The following is a 16808-nucleotide window of genomic DNA, read 5'->3' on the forward strand; positions in this document are numbered from 1 at the left end:
TTCCGTTGGCCACAGTTCTGCTTTCCGGAGCGACAGACAAGCTTCTTCCACTAGTCATGAACCTTCAGAAAATTAGAGATCAGTTCTGGTTTTCATCCTCTGTGTCCTTAGCTTCTGGCATAGAGCCTGGCACATAGCAGATGCTCAAAAACTCATGTTCAGAATGAAACGTCTTGAGACAGTCCTTCAAATGTGTGAATACAGCCACAGTGTTCCCACTTAGTCGTCTTTTCTTCGGGTGTAATGTCTTCCAGTTTAGCCATTCGTCACAGTAGAATCTCCAGATCCCTTTCTGTCCCAGTCACTTTCTCACCATTGTCTGTGGCCACAGTTTGCTGCCAGTCACTCTGTTAGAATATGTGGCCAGATTTACATCCAGTTCTCCAGAAGTGGTCTGATTTGCAGGAACACATTTAAGTGTCCATTACTTTTCTTTCTGTAGCAAGTCCCTGGTTGCTTCTATCTTTTCACGTGATCTGCTGTCAAGCTGGTCTCTTCCAAAGAGATGCTTGTGTAATTGTTGCCTTCTAGATTAATGGCACTTGGGATTTGATGAGGGCTCTTCAATATCCTCTTGTGAGTCTCAGTAAAAATGAGGAACAGGGGGGGCCCCTGGAAGAGCCCTGTGGAAATCTCCCTCCAAATTGGCAGTAATCCTCTAATCCCATGCTTTTCAAATGTGATGCACACGCAGATTACCTGGGAATTTCATTAAAGTGCAGTTCTGATTTAATAGGGCTGAGTGTGGCCTGAGATTCTGTCTTTCTAACAAGTTCCCAGGTGATGCTGATGCTGTGGGGTCTCTCAGGTCATACTTCGAGCAGGAAGGCACAGTTTTTCGGTGGCCTTGTTCATGAAAGCAAACCCTTCCAGGTTTGGGTAGCTGTCCTGTCCCATTGGAACCCCCAGCAAGTACCGTCTGATGCAGGTTCTCAGAGCGTCATCTCCTGCCTCACTAGGTAAATGGAGAAAACCAGGGTGGCGCAGTTTCACCAGCTTCCACGTGGTTGTGGGCCTCTCTGTGCACGCTAGACTGGACCCTTTATTCCAGCCCAATAAGCTGTTATCCAACACAGTTGGTTCTTTTCACGTTTCTTGTTATCTGGACACTTGATAAAATGCTCCTGTATACTGAGCACTTTTTAAACCAGAAAGTTACCCAGGGAGAAACTAAATAGTTTTTTCAACATTGGTTAGAAAGTACAGTGTTACTGATAACATTCTTTTTATAAGAAATGTTATGGTGCATCCAATTTTTTTTTACTCTATTGGAATTTGGAGAAAATGGGTGCATTGTTGAAATTACATTCCTAAACTGAAAGATACTCTTGCAGCTGGCAGCCTTTCAACAACAGATTAGCATGTGAGCTCTGTAGAACACAGGGTGGGGAGGTCATGAGCACCTATTCCCCCTCCCAGCCCCTCATCTCCTGGTCTTTTAAAGCAAATATTTCAGATATCCTATCATTTCACCTGTACTACGTCAGTATGTAACTAAGCATAAATATTTTAATTTTTTATTGAATTATAGTATACCTAAGGAAAAACAAAAAGGTGAAGGGATTAAAGAAAAAATAAAACAACATCATAGACACAGGCAACAGTATGGTGATGACCAGAGGGGAAGGGGGCTGGGGGAGGGAGGAGAGGGGTAGGGGGATCACGGTGATGGAAGGAGACTGGACTTGGGAAGAACAATGAACATGAGTGTAGAGGCTGGTGAATCCTTACAAACTGGATGAACCTATATGACCAGCATCCAGATCAAGAAACAGAATATTGCCAGCACTATACAGTGGACTCTTCTGGGAGAATTCAATGTTAATCTGCAACTTATCCTTTACTGAATATTCTGAACCTATTCTGGTGCATAACTGAAGCTTTTATGGTATGTCTACAATTTTTTTAAGAGCCATATACTATCCTGACTTTATTATTTTTTCCTTTATTTTTATTGTTGACACTAATACAGATGTGCCCATAACCCTCCCCACCCCCAACCCCCCCCCCCCCATCCCTCCCACCAGCCTCCATCCGTCTCCTTCCCTCCGGCCATCACCAGGTGTGTCTGCAGTTTAATTAGGCAAATATATATACGTTTTCACTTCAAATATATACAACACAATTTGTGTTAAAAAAACCCCAAACCAAGTATTATTAGTCTCAATGAGTTGATTATTTTACCCATGTTCATTAACATGTTTAGATAATTCTAACTCCTAGATACTACAGACTGTGTTTTCTAAATATGTCACAACATTGAATCCTGTAACTTGAATACTGTAACTAGACATTAAACTAGGAAATCCCAATCAGAGGAGAAATACAACAGCAGCAAAAATTAAGCCTTGACACTGAAAATAATAAGGCTGTTTTAGTTTTAGTGAGTAATAATGCCCATACTCAATTCAGGTTGAAGAGAATGACTTGGATGTGTTAACAATGATTGAATAATAGAACTTAAAGAAAAATCCCATAACTACAGTTCTATTTATATATCTAAAAAAGCAATAAGTTGTTTAGTATCATCTAATATACAGTATATTAAAATTTTCCTGATTGCTCAAAATATCTGTTTAAAAAGTTCATGTTTTAGTGTTAATTGGTCCATGTAGAAATTATAGGCTTAGAATATATATATATTTTAACCTATCTTTTATTGTTTTTATATCACCACAGCTTTCATGTAGTACTTGTGTTCTGTGCTTGCTAAGTTGTTAAGAAAATATAGTCATTTCTGTCATACTTACTGCACTTTTGGTTAGAAGAGAAGGTGTTTTACAAAGTGATCCAGTCAACCTTTCCAAACCAGTACTAACCTGGTTTAGTGCAGAACCTACTTACAGACCCTGCTATGGCCTAACTTTCGAGAAGTCATTTGTATTATTCTGGATTTGCTTTTCCCTGGCAGCATCTCTCATCTATCTCCACACTTTCTTAAAGTTTAATGTGAATTCTATTTTCTGATATATCCTTTTTCATGTGGCTAACCCACTTGAGGTTACGTCACTCCCCTTTCAGTGGCGAAGGGGGGCACTACATGGGGGAAGAAAGGCCTGAGTTCAGACCTCAGCTCCCCCACTTGCTTAACCACATGGCCTGGGGCAGTGCACTTAACTTCCCCGATTATGAGTAATATGTTTAATTGCTTTTCAGTGGCCTGCATCAAACAATACCACAAATTGTTCAGAATATCCTAAAGCTCTCCAAACTCGTAGGCAGGGAGGAAGCAAATTATTGGGTCACTGCTTATTTTCCCAAATTGCAATTTAGGGAGCATTGCCCAGGGAGCTGGGACAGGAGGACCATAGATGAAGAAAGTGGGAGAGAAGACACAGGAAGGGAGATAGCTAATATTTACTGAGCGCCTGTAACTACTTTTTTACATGCTCAGTCAGACCTCACAGCTACCCTGGCAACATTATGAGCAGAGAAACTTTGGCTCTGCCAATGTAACTAAGTGGTTAAGAGCAACAGTCTGGGTTGAATCCCTGCCTTGTCACTGTATGGACAGTGACAGGCAGGGACAAGGTCACAGAGAGGACAGGTTCCTCCACCTCTCTGTGTCTGATTCCTCATCAATAACATGGAGATAACAACCATTTGCTTCATAGGGTATTTGTGACAATTACATGAAATAAATGTCAGGTGTCAAACACAGCACCTGGGACACGATCACCATCCAGTAAAGCAAACTGTTATTTATCCGTAACTTCCTCTTAGACTTAGTCTTTTTAAAGGAAGCTGTGGAGTTTTAGTAGCTTAAGTAACAGAATTGTGATGACAGAGTTAGCAGATTTTCCAACAACCGTAACAGAACTTTGTCAGACGTATGAGTGTTCTCCTTTCAACCTGGACCTCTTAAGATGCTTTTATTCCATTGTTGCCTTTGCTCAAAATGTGTTTGGACTTCTTATTACTAGTTTATAGTCTATAGGCATTTTTGTAAAATTTTTATTTATTTTTAGAGAGAGGGGAAGGGAGGGAGAAAGAGGGAGAGAAACATCAATGTGTGGTTGCCTCTTGCGTGCCCCCTACTGGGGACCTGGCCTGCATCCCAGGCACGTGCCCTGATTGGGAATCGAACCAGTGACCCTTTGGTTCTCAGGCCGGTACTCAGTCCACTGAGCCACACCAGCCAGGGCTATAGGTGTGTTTTTGATAAAATTACAACTGGGATAAAGGTGAACATGTACATCATTAAATTTAGTTGTTTATTCAACAAACTTTTACTGACCACCCACTATGTGTCAGACATACTGTTAGGCACTAGGAATATAGGAGTGAACAAGTAAAGGTCATTTCCCGGTGGCATTTGTAACCTAAGAGGCAAAAAGCTCTCATCAGCACTGTGGATTTTGTCAAAATGTGACATACTGAATAACATCGTCGGAACTGATAAAAGAAAAACTGCAAGTTTGGAATGTTTTACAGTTACATCCAGTACTTTTATTGGTGCAAGACCACATCCTTGATACCTAACCCAGAGGAAGACAGACGCCTTCTTTATGAAAAACATGAAGTGTACCGAGGGAGACATCAGTCTGTATCCAGTTCAATGATGTAATCAGCCCTTTACATTCAAATTTGGAATAAAACAAGGGTCTCTTTTATTTTCTTTCTGTTGGACTGTGATTTTGGAGTTATTTATGAACTTGAAATAGGAAGCACAGGTACATTGAACAATACAATTGAAACTAAGTTATCATTCACCAGATACCTATTGATTATTGGAAATGGTTATATATTCAGTAGTATTTGTTAGGTTTATTAGTTAGCAGGTCTAAAGTGTGTGTTGATTTCCTTTTAAAACTTTGCAAATGTTTGTGTCCATTCAACTTAACACCTATATTAAAGAGCAATATTAAAAATTGCAAAGTATATACAGTTAACTAAACAAAATTATAGAGTGCTAAAATTCAAAGGGGCTTTAAAGATAATTCAGGATAGTTGCCCTTCCAGTGCAAAAATGCCCCCCGCCTATGCCCAACACCTCTGGTGATGAAGAATGTTTAACTAAAGGCCACGGGTCATGCGCATATAATATAAAGGTGGAGTTTGTCCACTGTGAGACAGGAGTGGTAGTTAACTATGGTAGTTAACTATGGTAAGTTAACTTTTGGGCCCTATATCTGTAAATACAGTTTCTTTTTTCTCTCAGAATGTCATTCTGGTCAACTAAGACTTGTCTTCTGCAGTCCAGTCTTTCTGCCTATGAACCTTCAGTCTGTCACCCTTCTGGTAAAATTTGGCGTTGGCTGGGTAAATATCCCAAATTCTTTCTAGTTTTCTAAATGTATAGTTATTTAGAGCCCACTATTCTGACCATGTAGTTATTTATCAAAAATTTGATAAGTGTCTGTTGTGTGCCAGTCACTGTTCTAGGCAAAAGGGGTGACAGCGCTGAGCACGAAGTCACTACCATCGTGAAGATTTCAAGTTGGTGAATGAGTGGCTCTCAAGTTGCAGTCAAACCTGAAAGAAAGGAAATGAATCAGGTCTGAGGGAGATGATGATTCTGGTTTGGGACAAGTTGAGCTTGGGAGGCAGTGGGCCATTCAAGAACACATGTTGTGTGGGCAGCTGGCTCTGTGGTCGAGAGAAAGCCGGCTTTGGGCGTTGTTGGCACGTAAGGTGGGTTTTGAAGCAATCGGAGCAGAGGAAGTCAGCGTGGGAAAGGGAGCTGTCTGAGAGCAGAAGAGTCTCGGACGGCCTGATTCTTGGTGCCATGTTAGTACCAAATACATGTTATGAATTCATTCATTTGATCAACAGCCTTATTCCTTTTTAAGTAATTATGTAAAAAGCATTCTTTATTTGGTAATTGTAACATTATGAAGCCAGTACAATTTTCTCATTACTTTGGGGGAACTCTTTTCTATTACAAAGGTTTGAGAAGTGGAGGTTTTTGTAAGATTACCTTTCTTTTTAAAATTATGTAATATACAAACATGTATATTACTTATTAACAGCCCAAATATATGCAAGTATTGAGAGTGAAGTTTGTGCTTTTTACCTCTCTCCTCATCCTTTCCCCACCCAAGACTTCATTTTCTATTATGACTTCCCACGTGCTGTTTTTCCAAGAGAAACTGCTCCAAACAGTCTCAGTTAGTCTGGAGAATGCTATTCTTCATGTCTGTCTTTGACTCCCAGTGCCCATGAATGAGTTGGGTTAATGCTCACTGACTGCCTCCCCAGGAGATGCACTTGACTTCGCCTTTAGTGGTCGGTGACCTTGCTTTGTATAGGAAGTCATTCAACTGCATAGTTAGTAGACAGCTGGAGCTCCAGATTATGGACTTTTGCAAGCTGTACAGTAGCTGTACAGGTGCAGGTGAAGACCTCATTTCCAGAGTATAGAAAGTCACTGGCATGTGAATCATGCGTGTGCGTGCACATGTGCGAGCACATACACGCACACACACACAAATAGGACATCTAAAGAATTGTGAAGTATCTTCAGCGATGCACTTGATTTGGAGTGGTATTACCTGTACCACTCTCTAGCTGATCAAAATAATTACCTTCAGGGAGTGTTAGTGAGAAGCAGTCATGAAATGTTTTGTTAGGTTGCTATTTGCCTGGTTTTGCTTTATGAAATGGATCTAGACTTCTAGAGTTGATGTGTGGCCATCATTTAGAGTGGGCCTCTTTAGAGGCATTGAAAGCCTAATTCTGTCCAATGAGAGGAGCAGTTATGTGATTGCCCTTGGTGCTGGCCGCATACCCTTTGGTTCTCTGACTCTTTTCAAAGGTTCTGATTAATTTTCTGTATTTCTATGCCTGTTTTCTTTCAAGAATTCTTATTAGCAGTTGCATTGCACTGTCAAGATTTAACCGTAAGTTTTACTAATTTCTTCGATCAACACTGCTTCCTGTATCCCAAATTGAATTTTATTTCTACTACTTTTTAAAAATCCTCACCCCAGGATATTGATTGATTTTAGAGAGAGATGAGTGAGAGGGGAGGGGAGAGGAGGGGAGGAACAGACAGACAGACATTGATCTGAGAAAGAAACATTGATGTGAGACAGAACCATTGATTGGTTGCCTCCCACATGTGCCCAGAGCAGGGATCAGACCCTCAGCCTAAGTGTATGCCCTGACCGGGAATTGAACCTGCAGGCTTTTGGTGTATGGGGTGATGTTCCAACCAACTGAGACATCCCACTAGGGAGACTTTCATTTCTTAATGCCTTTGAGGTCCATCCATGTTGTTGCAAATGGCAAGACTTCATTCTTTTTATGGCTGAATAATATTCCACTGCAGACCACATTTTCTTTATCTGTTCATCCATCAGTGGACACTTAGGTTGTCTCTGTATTTTGGTTATTGTAGGTAATGCTGTAATGAACAGGGTGGTATGTATATCTTTTTGAATTAGTGTTTTATTTTCTTAGGATAAATACACAGAACTGGAACTGCTGGATCATATGGTAGTTCTAGTTTTAATTTTTGCTTTCCATAGTGGCTGCACCAATTTACACTCCCACCAGTAATGCACAAGGGTTACCTCTTCTCCATATCCTTGCCAGCTCTTATTTGTTGTTGTTTTTGATAATAGCCATTCTTACAGGTGTGAGGTGATATTTCATTGTGGTTTTGATTTGCATTACCCTGATGATTAGTCTGTTGAGCATCTTTTCCCAGACCTCTTGGACATTTGAATATCAACTGGTATGTTTCACAATCTCTCCAGGTGATTCTGATAAGCACGCAACCTGTTGAGAATCTCGGTTGTGTGCTCAGAGTGGTAATGTAGCAGGTTCCCTCAGCATAGGTGGGGTTATTTTTCCAGAGTGCGGGGTCCCTGGTCCTGCCGAATGGTCAGAATACCCCTCCAGGGTTCTGGGTGGGCGTGCGCCTTGTCACATGTGCTGCTGTTTCTTCGTCCTCTAGTCTTGGCTCTCATGTGGGTGGTCCCTTGTTGCTGATCCCCCACTTTATTACAGAGAGTTGCCCTCACAGCTTAGCTTTCTCAGAACATTGGAGGAGACAGACCTCAATTATCCTCCTGGCAATCCCTGGCCCACTCCCATATCCAGTTTCCGCTGTTTCTGAATTTGCATGTATTTCTCCCTGAGGATCTCTTGGGCACACTCACAGTTTCAGAAGTCTCTGCTTTTGCTTGATTCACAATGACGGTTCCCCTTCCAACTGCCATATATATAGTTCAGTTCTGGTGGCTTTTTGTTTGTTTTTGCCTGGGATTCCTCACCATTCTCCTGATGGCATATTTCCTGTTGATCTTGTGATACTGTGAATTTATTCTTACTGTTAATATTTTTATAATATATATTTTTACCGTTATAATAAATAATTAGGTTTTTATATTTGTCATATTCAAGAAAGGGGAGAACTACATTCTAATGCTCCATCATTTGTCCTGAGCCAGAAGTCCCTACACACTTCTTGGTTACCTCTGAAAAGTGTCAGATAGCCAAGGAATTTAGCAGACTATTCATAGAAGTGGTTAAATCAAATGAAAAACTATTTCATTCTATTAGTGAAAAATGCATTTAAAGTTGTTAGATACCATTTTCACAAATCAAATTAGCAGTGTGTGTTTTGAGGGAGTTATGGTGGGTGATATAGTTTGGGATGGGGAGTATGTGTGTGTGAGACAGACAAGAGCCTTTAAGGCTAGAAAGGGAGAAGTACGGACATTCTTATATGCGGCTTGTAGGTTGCAAATTGATGTAACTCTCAATGCAGTTGGGCAATATGGGCCTTAAAAATGTTCACACTCTGACCTAGGGATTCACATACTGGCAGCCAATCCCAAGGAAATAATCATAGGTTAAGCAATGATTTATATACAGAGATGTTTATCTCTACATTATAAAGTAAATAAAAACAAAACCAAAATGAACATGTTCAAGTGCCTGACACCGAGTAATTGTGAAATTATGGGACCTTTATGTGGCTAACAAAATTCCACAAGCAAAATGAAACTAACAAAAATAAATGTTTAGAGAGACTTTAATAACAAAGGGAAAATGCTCATGTAGCTTTTAATGATGCTAGGTGGGAAAAAACATATTCAAAACCAGATTTATCCAGAACACCAATTCTATAAGAAAAATGTACATTCAAAGAAAAGTAAAATTTAATAGTAGTGATTATTTTTATAAATTGGATTATGTGAGTTTTCCCCCCATAATCTTATACTCTTCTGTATTTTCTACATTTCTGCAGTAAGTGTATTATAATCAGGAAATAAATCAATATAATTTTTTAATTGCCAAGCTGTCTCACAGAGAAATAAGAATGGCCAGAAATTACATGAAAATATTTAACATCAGTAATAAAAAATGCAAAGAACGCTCAGTGACACAGAAACTGTTACATATATATGTGAAAAAAGTACACTATGATCCCAATTTAGTTAAAATTGTGTGTGCATATCAAAATGTTGACTGTAGTTATCTCTAGGTGGTGGATGTTTTCCAGGTGCTTCTAATTTTCTTCTTTATGCCTATGATTTGGCTTATGTCAGTCTTCTCCCCTTATAGTCTATCTCCTCTTCTGCATTCTCCAGCTTTCCTGCAGTGATGTGTATTACTCTTAAAATAATGGGAATTTTTTTCATACATTAAAAAAAAAATCAAGTTACTTTTCCCAACCTCTACACTATGCTCTTCTGCTCTTAAAACATGCTTAAAATATTTCAACTTAGATGTTAGGGTAGGAGAAATCTGAGAGAATTCTTTATGTAATTCAGTCTTAAAAATGAAAACGTTGATATAAATTTCTATACTATTTTAAAGAGATTTATCTTTCCTTTGTCTAAGGAAGCACGTTTGAGCCCTGGTCAGTGTGACTGGTGTGGCCCAGTAGACTGGGTGTCGCCCTGGGAACCAAAAGGTTGCTCGTTCCATCCCCTGTCAGGGCACATGCCTGGGGGGCTAGGTCCCCAGCTGGGGGAATACCAGAGGCAGCCAATCAATGCTTCCATCACACTTCGATGTTTCTCTCCCTCTCTTTCTCCCGTCCTTCCCCTCTGTCTAAAAATAAATAAATAAAGTCTTACAAAAAAGAAGTATATTTGAGTACTTCAAATATCTTGCCCCTTTCTCAAAATGTTGGAAACATAGGTGCAACATGACGCAAAACTGTCTTTTTGCCACTTTTACAAAGACTTTAAACTTTATTTCTAAAAATTGAGATATAATTTACATACAGAAAAATGTACAGCTTTTAAATGTATAGTTCAGTAAGTTTTAACAAATGTTTATACCCATGTAAATACCACCTAACGATAATCCGATTTTTACCACCATAGATTAGTTTTGACATTTTTCTAGAATGTTATATGAACAGAATCATATAATATATTGTCTTTTGTGTCTAGCTTCTTTTGCTCACCATGATTATGAGATTCATCAACATTGTGTGCATCAGAAACTTACTCTTTCTCTTTAATTGCTGAGTGGTATTCCATTGTATGAGTACCGCTATTTGTTCATCCATTCTCATGATGGCAGACACGTGGGATGTGCCCAGGTTTGGACTATTGTAAAATCGGGGATGGTTGGTTTGTAGCTGTGTGGTAAATCCCAGCATGCCCCCCTGCTTCTCTTTTCCTGCGTAGCAGTGCTTACAAATCAGGCATTTGCCGGACAGTTAAGGACGCGTTTCCAAGAGCTTGTATCCAAGACCACCACAGAACTAGAGAGCAGAGAACAAAACTAAATCCAGGACAGACGCCTCCGGAGTTCAGCCCCTGGGCATGGAGTGGCAGGCCTGCAAATGAACTGAGAGCTCCTTTTACAGAAAGAAAAAAAAAATAACAGAGTGGGGTGGGGTGCTTCCTCACCCCAGCTGGCCCTGCAGCAAGTGTCACTGAGTGCCCATCTGGGCTCCGTTCTGCTGGGCTTCTGGGGTAAGGAGTGGTAGGGGACAGGAAGCATTTGCAATGCAGCCCCTCACTGCTCTCCCAGGACAAGCTACAAAAAACCTGGCATCTTGGGGCAGATGATTCAGTAACTGGAAAAAAACGCTCCCTAGATGTAAATGATTGTCATGCATTCAGATATTCAGTGTATTACCCAAGAGCAGGGATTGTGAGTTCTGGGTTTAAGAAGCCCAGAATGTGTCCCTCTGTGACAGAATAGGGCACAGCGTCCCCCCATACCCATCTCATTCCTTGTAGAGTGTATTGCCCCTTGTGCTACCACCAGCCAAGGAAAATAGGGCCTTCATTCCATTTCCTCGGGCACTGCCCCTTTATCCCACCGGTCACCTGAATCATGACACAGAGTCCAGGTTAACTGGGTGCAAACAGAGCTGAGGAAGTATGGAGGGAGAAGTACAGTTATTCAATTAGTATGTTGAAAACACTCTTAAAGGATGGGAAATTGTGTGGGCCCTGAAGGCAGGGTCCTCATTAGGCAGTGGCAGGATCAAAGGAGAAGGTGCCCTCTCCACCTGCTGGTGGAGTTCTCAAATTTATGGCAAAACTCATGCCAAGAGTAAGTCTACCACTGGTGTTATGCTGACCAGCTTTGCCAGTAACTGTACTGAAAGGGTCTTCCGGTGCTCTGTGGCAGACTCAGTGGACAAGCAGCCCACTCCACGTACACCCTGGGCCAGCTTGCCCCCAGCCTGCACTGCTGTTTGTTATCTCGCTGCGTCAGCTGCTTACCAGCTCCCCTTCTGGCCCCCCACATCTCAATTTTTTCCCTTGCCTCCCTTTTTCTTGTTTTCTTCAACTTAAACTTTCTGGTAAGAACAAAAAATAGGTAACATTTCCTGCCAAGGCACTGACCCCAAGCACCTTCCAGAAGACATTTTTATTGACTTTAGTTTCAATATAGATGACAAAATACATGGAATTGCATTTCTTTTTCCCATGATTTGGCTGTGAGTTGTTTATTTCAACATCAGATGGTATTTTCTGATTAAAATTATTTAAAAGTGATTTGATTCTTAAAGCCCTTTTTGATATTACTGGATCACTTTGGACCATGAGTCCTATGTACCCTGTACTGAGAAGAGATATAAACTGAAGCTTTGAAAAGTTGACACCAAACATAGGAAGTGAAGCAATCCCTGCCCCTCAGACTAATAATCTATTGGTCTTAAGATGACTTTCAGTTTGGGGGAATATATAATTTCCTTGAAATTGCTAGTCTTAGGAAAAGCCACAGTTATTTTTCCTGGGTTATATGTTGTCTTCAGTTCTAATTTTGATGTGAGAGTAAAGAATAGATTGTGTCCAGCCCAAGTTACATTTATAACTTCTAACAATTGTTCTCTCACAGACTTCAGCAAAAAAAAAATTTATAGAGAAAAGACTTTTCAAGCCTTCCCCCCAGCCTTCTCAATTACAGTTGACAATTTAAGCTGTAGCAAGTGTGTTCAAGCGCAGTCTTTGGTAAAGTAGCTTGTGTTTCATAATCAGTTTTGGGGATTTGAACTATAGCAGAGAGAATTCATGATGCCATTCTATAAAGTCTGTTCAACAGCTTACTCTTATCAGTGAACATATGAGGATCAGGAGTATCAATTCCTCTACTAGGAACTCAAGATCATGAAAATAAACTATGAGCCAGGGAAACCCAATCTCCACCAAAATCCTGGCAGCCTTTTTTGCAAAAATGAAAAAGTTGATCCTAAAATTCATGTGGAATTGCATAGGACTCTGAATAGTCAAAATGATCTTGAAAAAGAAGGATAAAGCTGGAGGACTCATGTGTCCCAATTTAAAAATCTACAGAAATTGGAACATTGTGGTACTGGCATAGGGTAGAGAACCCAGAAAGAAACCCACACTTCTCTAGTCAATAGGTGTTTGACAAGGACGTGAAGACCACTCAATGGGAGAAGGAGAATTTCTTCAGCACATGGTGCTGGGACAATGGGATAGCCACATGCAAAAGCAAGTTGGGTCCTAACCTCACACCATATACGAACATGAACTCAAAATGGAACAAAGACCCAAGTGGAAGAGCCAAAACTCTTGGAAGAAAACAAAAGGCTAGATATTCATGCCCTAAGTTTTGTTAGTGGATGCTTAGAAACGACATCAAAAGCATAAGCAACAAAAGGAAAAATAGGCAATCTGGATTTCATCAAAGTTTAAAACTTTTGTGCAGCAAAGGAAACTATTAAGAAAGTAGAAAGTCTACAGAGTGGAAGAAAATGATTTTCAAATCTGATAAGGACCTAGTATGCATAATATATTTTTTAAAAACTCTTACAACTCAGCATTCAAAATTCGATTCAATTAAAATATGGGCAACAAACATATGAAAAGATGGTCAGCCTCATTGGTCATTAAGTAAATGCAATTTAGAATCACAACGCGATAGGTGCCTCTTCACACCCATAAGGGTGGCTGTAGTTTTTTAAACCCCAAACAAACAGAAAATAAGTGGTGGTAAGGATGCACAAAAATCAGAACTCTTATATTTTTGCTGGTGAAAGAGTAAACTGGTGTAGCCACTGTAGAAAAGTTCGGCAATTTTTCAAAAAGTTAAATACAGAGTTACCATATGATGATGCAGCAATTCTACTTCTAGGTACATACCCAAAATAATTGAGGACAGGTATTCAAACAAATACTTGTGCACGAGTGTTCATAGCAGCACTATTCACAGTTGCCAAAAGAGAGAAACCACCCAGACGTCCAGTGGGTGAATGGATGAACAAAATGTGATATATCCTTAAAATGGAAGGTTTTTCAGCCATAAAAAGGAATGAGCACTGACGATGTGAAGAACCTGAAAACATCATGCTCAGTAAAAGAAGGCAGACACGAAAGGTCACATATTGTATGATTGCATTCATGTGAAATTTCCAGGAGGGTAAATCATAGACACAGTCATCAAGCATATTGGTCGTTGGAGGGGCTGGAGCAGGGGAAATGGTAGTGACTGCTTCATGAGTTCAAGGTTCCATTTTGGGATGACTAAAAACGTTTTGGAACTAGGTAGAGGTGATAGTTTTACAACATTGTGAATGCCACTGAGTCGTATACTTGAAAATAGTTAATTTTATGTTAGGTCAATTTCACCTCAGTTTTTAAAAAATTACATCATATAGTTTTTGTGATCTCATAAATAACAGGGGCTTTGCTGTCATAGTTACCTTGTGACTGTTGGAACCCACGTGCTTTATAGCATTAGTACACTGGGAAAGTCCTTTCCACTGTGGGCAGGAAAACTTGAAGATGGATTATCCCAAGTGGGTTTCTTTTTAATATAACGATTAAGGAATATAGTTTTGCTTTTTCACTTTTATTTGTAGAAGCTGGTAAAACTTCTATCTTGAATGAGCCCCAGGTTTTACAATGTAACCTAGCCTGATATCAGGCTTTATTTACTTTGAAAAAGCACATTTAAAATAACTTTATATTATTTGGAGATGGAGCAGCTTCTGGTTTTATAAAAATTAAGGGTCATTTTTAAAAAAGAATCTAGGATATACATGTGGAATTGCGGTAAGATTTTTCTGATGGTTTGCTGTTCTGCTCTGCTGAAGATTTTTGTGACACTTTATCTAAAACTGTCACGAGTGCTTTTTATTGTCAGTGGAACTGATGTCAGGAATAAGAAATTTCTGTTTTAGATAAATCAAGCAGAGCTTATGCAAAAACTAAAACCCTTAGTTTCTTATTCTTATCTTACACTTGCTTTGTTTTTTGAAGGAGGGACTTTAGGTTAGGTTCTGGCAAAAAGACTGAGATTGAGAAGTGCTTCTTACTGAGAAAGGTAGAAATGCTTTGCCATTGATAAAGAAGCTTGTCTTTTTGACTGAAGTTAATGCATCTGCCCCACAGCCCTGCTTCTGCCCGTTTTACGGGGACTTGTTTCTCCAGCAGATGTGTTTGTGCCAGTTGTCTTGCGCACTCCCACCTGATTCCGGTTATGATCCAAAATATGCCACTCAGGCTAAGAGTTTGTAGACATGAAGCAAACAAAGCTAACTGGGTTGTGGTAGATCGAACCCACAGCGTTTGGCATCATTGGCATCGTGGCCCAGTCAACAGAACTAGAGAGTGAAAGAATCAGTGCCTTGTTGAGTCAGAGCTTTGTGATTGTACAGTTAGAAGGAATCTGGGAAGCAGAGCAGAGTATCTGGAATAAATCTAATAAGCTGAAGGAGTGGGTGAATGTGAGTATTCAGCTTAAAATAATTATTGCTTCTGACTTCCATAAAATTAAGATTTCCTTTTTGTGATGTGCACTGGATAATTTTTTAAAATAGGAAAAGCTCAGTCTTTAAGTTGTGGAGAATTAAAAGTTAAGTTTTTATCTCTGGCCAGTGTGGCTCAGTGGTTGAGTTCTGGCCTGCGAGACAAAGGGTCACTGGTTCGATTCCCAGTCAGGGCACATGCCTGGGTTGCAGGCCAGGTCCCCAGTTGGGGGTGTGTGAGAGGCAACCACACATTGATATTTCTCTTCCTTTCTTTCTCTCTCCCTTCCTCTCTCTAAAAAATAAGTAAAAGAATATTTTTTAAAAAGTTAAGTTTTTCAATAAAGTATTAATCCAAAAAGAGCTAATTTAACCAGACATTGAGCTACTATTCCACGACAGCAATAGAAGGAAGTGAAGTAGGTGGATGAGACTCACGTGAGATCACAGTTGCCCAGGAACCTCTGCCTATGAACAGTGATTAGTGCATTTCTTGCCCAATTTACTTAATCTTTCTGTGCCTTAGTTTCCCCATCTGGGCAATGGAATACTAGAATCCACCTCATAAGAGTTGTTATAAAGATGGAATTAGTTGATGTAGTTAAGCTCTTAGAACAGTGCCTGACACAGAGTTAGACTGGGTATGTGTATGTTAAAGACATAAGAATGATGGTGAAAGGTCAACAGGAGCTGCTTCTTCAGTGAGGGGTGCTTTTTGAGGGGCAAACTTGTTTACATTCACAGATACCCATAGTCCCAACTCTCTAGTGTACTGGTGCACTGTTCTGTTTGAGGTTCTGAGACCCTCTGGCACACGCTCTTTAGGGCTATTTTACTGCTAACGGACATCTCAACCAAAGAAAATGCTTTGGGAAGGAAGTAATTTTAAGGTCGCATGAAGCATCTCTGGTGGGTTGTTGAAGACACAGTGATTGTCTAATTTTTTCACCAAGAGTTACTCTGTGTCCATCATTGGCACTGGGCAGAAGGGGATGACACTGGGGTATCGGTCAGAAACAAAGACGAAGATAACATAGGTTTGGGGCTGGAACTCACAGCTTAGACCATTTTGGTACCTCTAGATTCCATGGCAGGAAAACCCCAGGGCTTTGAATGGAAGAGCATCAGAAAATAGTACATCCTTGATGATGTGCATCCTTGAAGCTGTAAGGCCACAGGCCAGTTAATTTTATCATTTCTGCTAAGCCATCTCAAACTTAGCTAGGAGGGAGAAACAGAAACTCATTGGTCAAAAGAATGTTAAAATTACAGCTTCTTTTTTTAAAGATTATTTATTTATTTATTTTTAGACACAGGGGAAAGGAGAGAGAGAAGGAGGGAAAAAGCAATGTGTGGTTGCCTCTCCTGTGCCCCCTACTTTGGACCTGGCCTGCAACCCAGGCCTGTGTCCTGACTGGGAATCAAACCAACGACCCTTTGGTTCATAGGTGGGTACTCAATCCACTGAGCCACACCAGCCAGGGCAAGATTACAGCTTTTAATGAGTCATCTTGTTCTGATCTGTTATCAGAGACAATTGAGTTTGCCTTTCTTCCATTCATATTTTTCATTTTCTACTAGCATTTTAAATAGTTAAAAATGGCTAGTTTGTATTTTAATGACCTCTTTTGACTCTCCTGACCACAGTGGCTTTTCTGTTTGT

The 16808-nt window shown here is 40.1% G+C and overlaps 1 protein-coding gene across 3 annotated transcripts in view; it reads left to right on the forward strand.

Annotated features, from left to right (window-relative positions):
• Positions 1 to 16808, forward strand: part of ZHX3 (zinc fingers and homeoboxes 3) — a 107006-nt gene that overhangs the window by 23833 nt on the left and 66365 nt on the right. The window lies entirely within an intron of this gene.

This window comes from Desmodus rotundus, chromosome 6 (assembly GCF_022682495.2).
Source record: "Desmodus rotundus isolate HL8 chromosome 6, HLdesRot8A.1, whole genome shotgun sequence".
Taxonomy (NCBI): domain Eukaryota; kingdom Metazoa; phylum Chordata; class Mammalia; order Chiroptera; family Phyllostomidae; genus Desmodus; species Desmodus rotundus.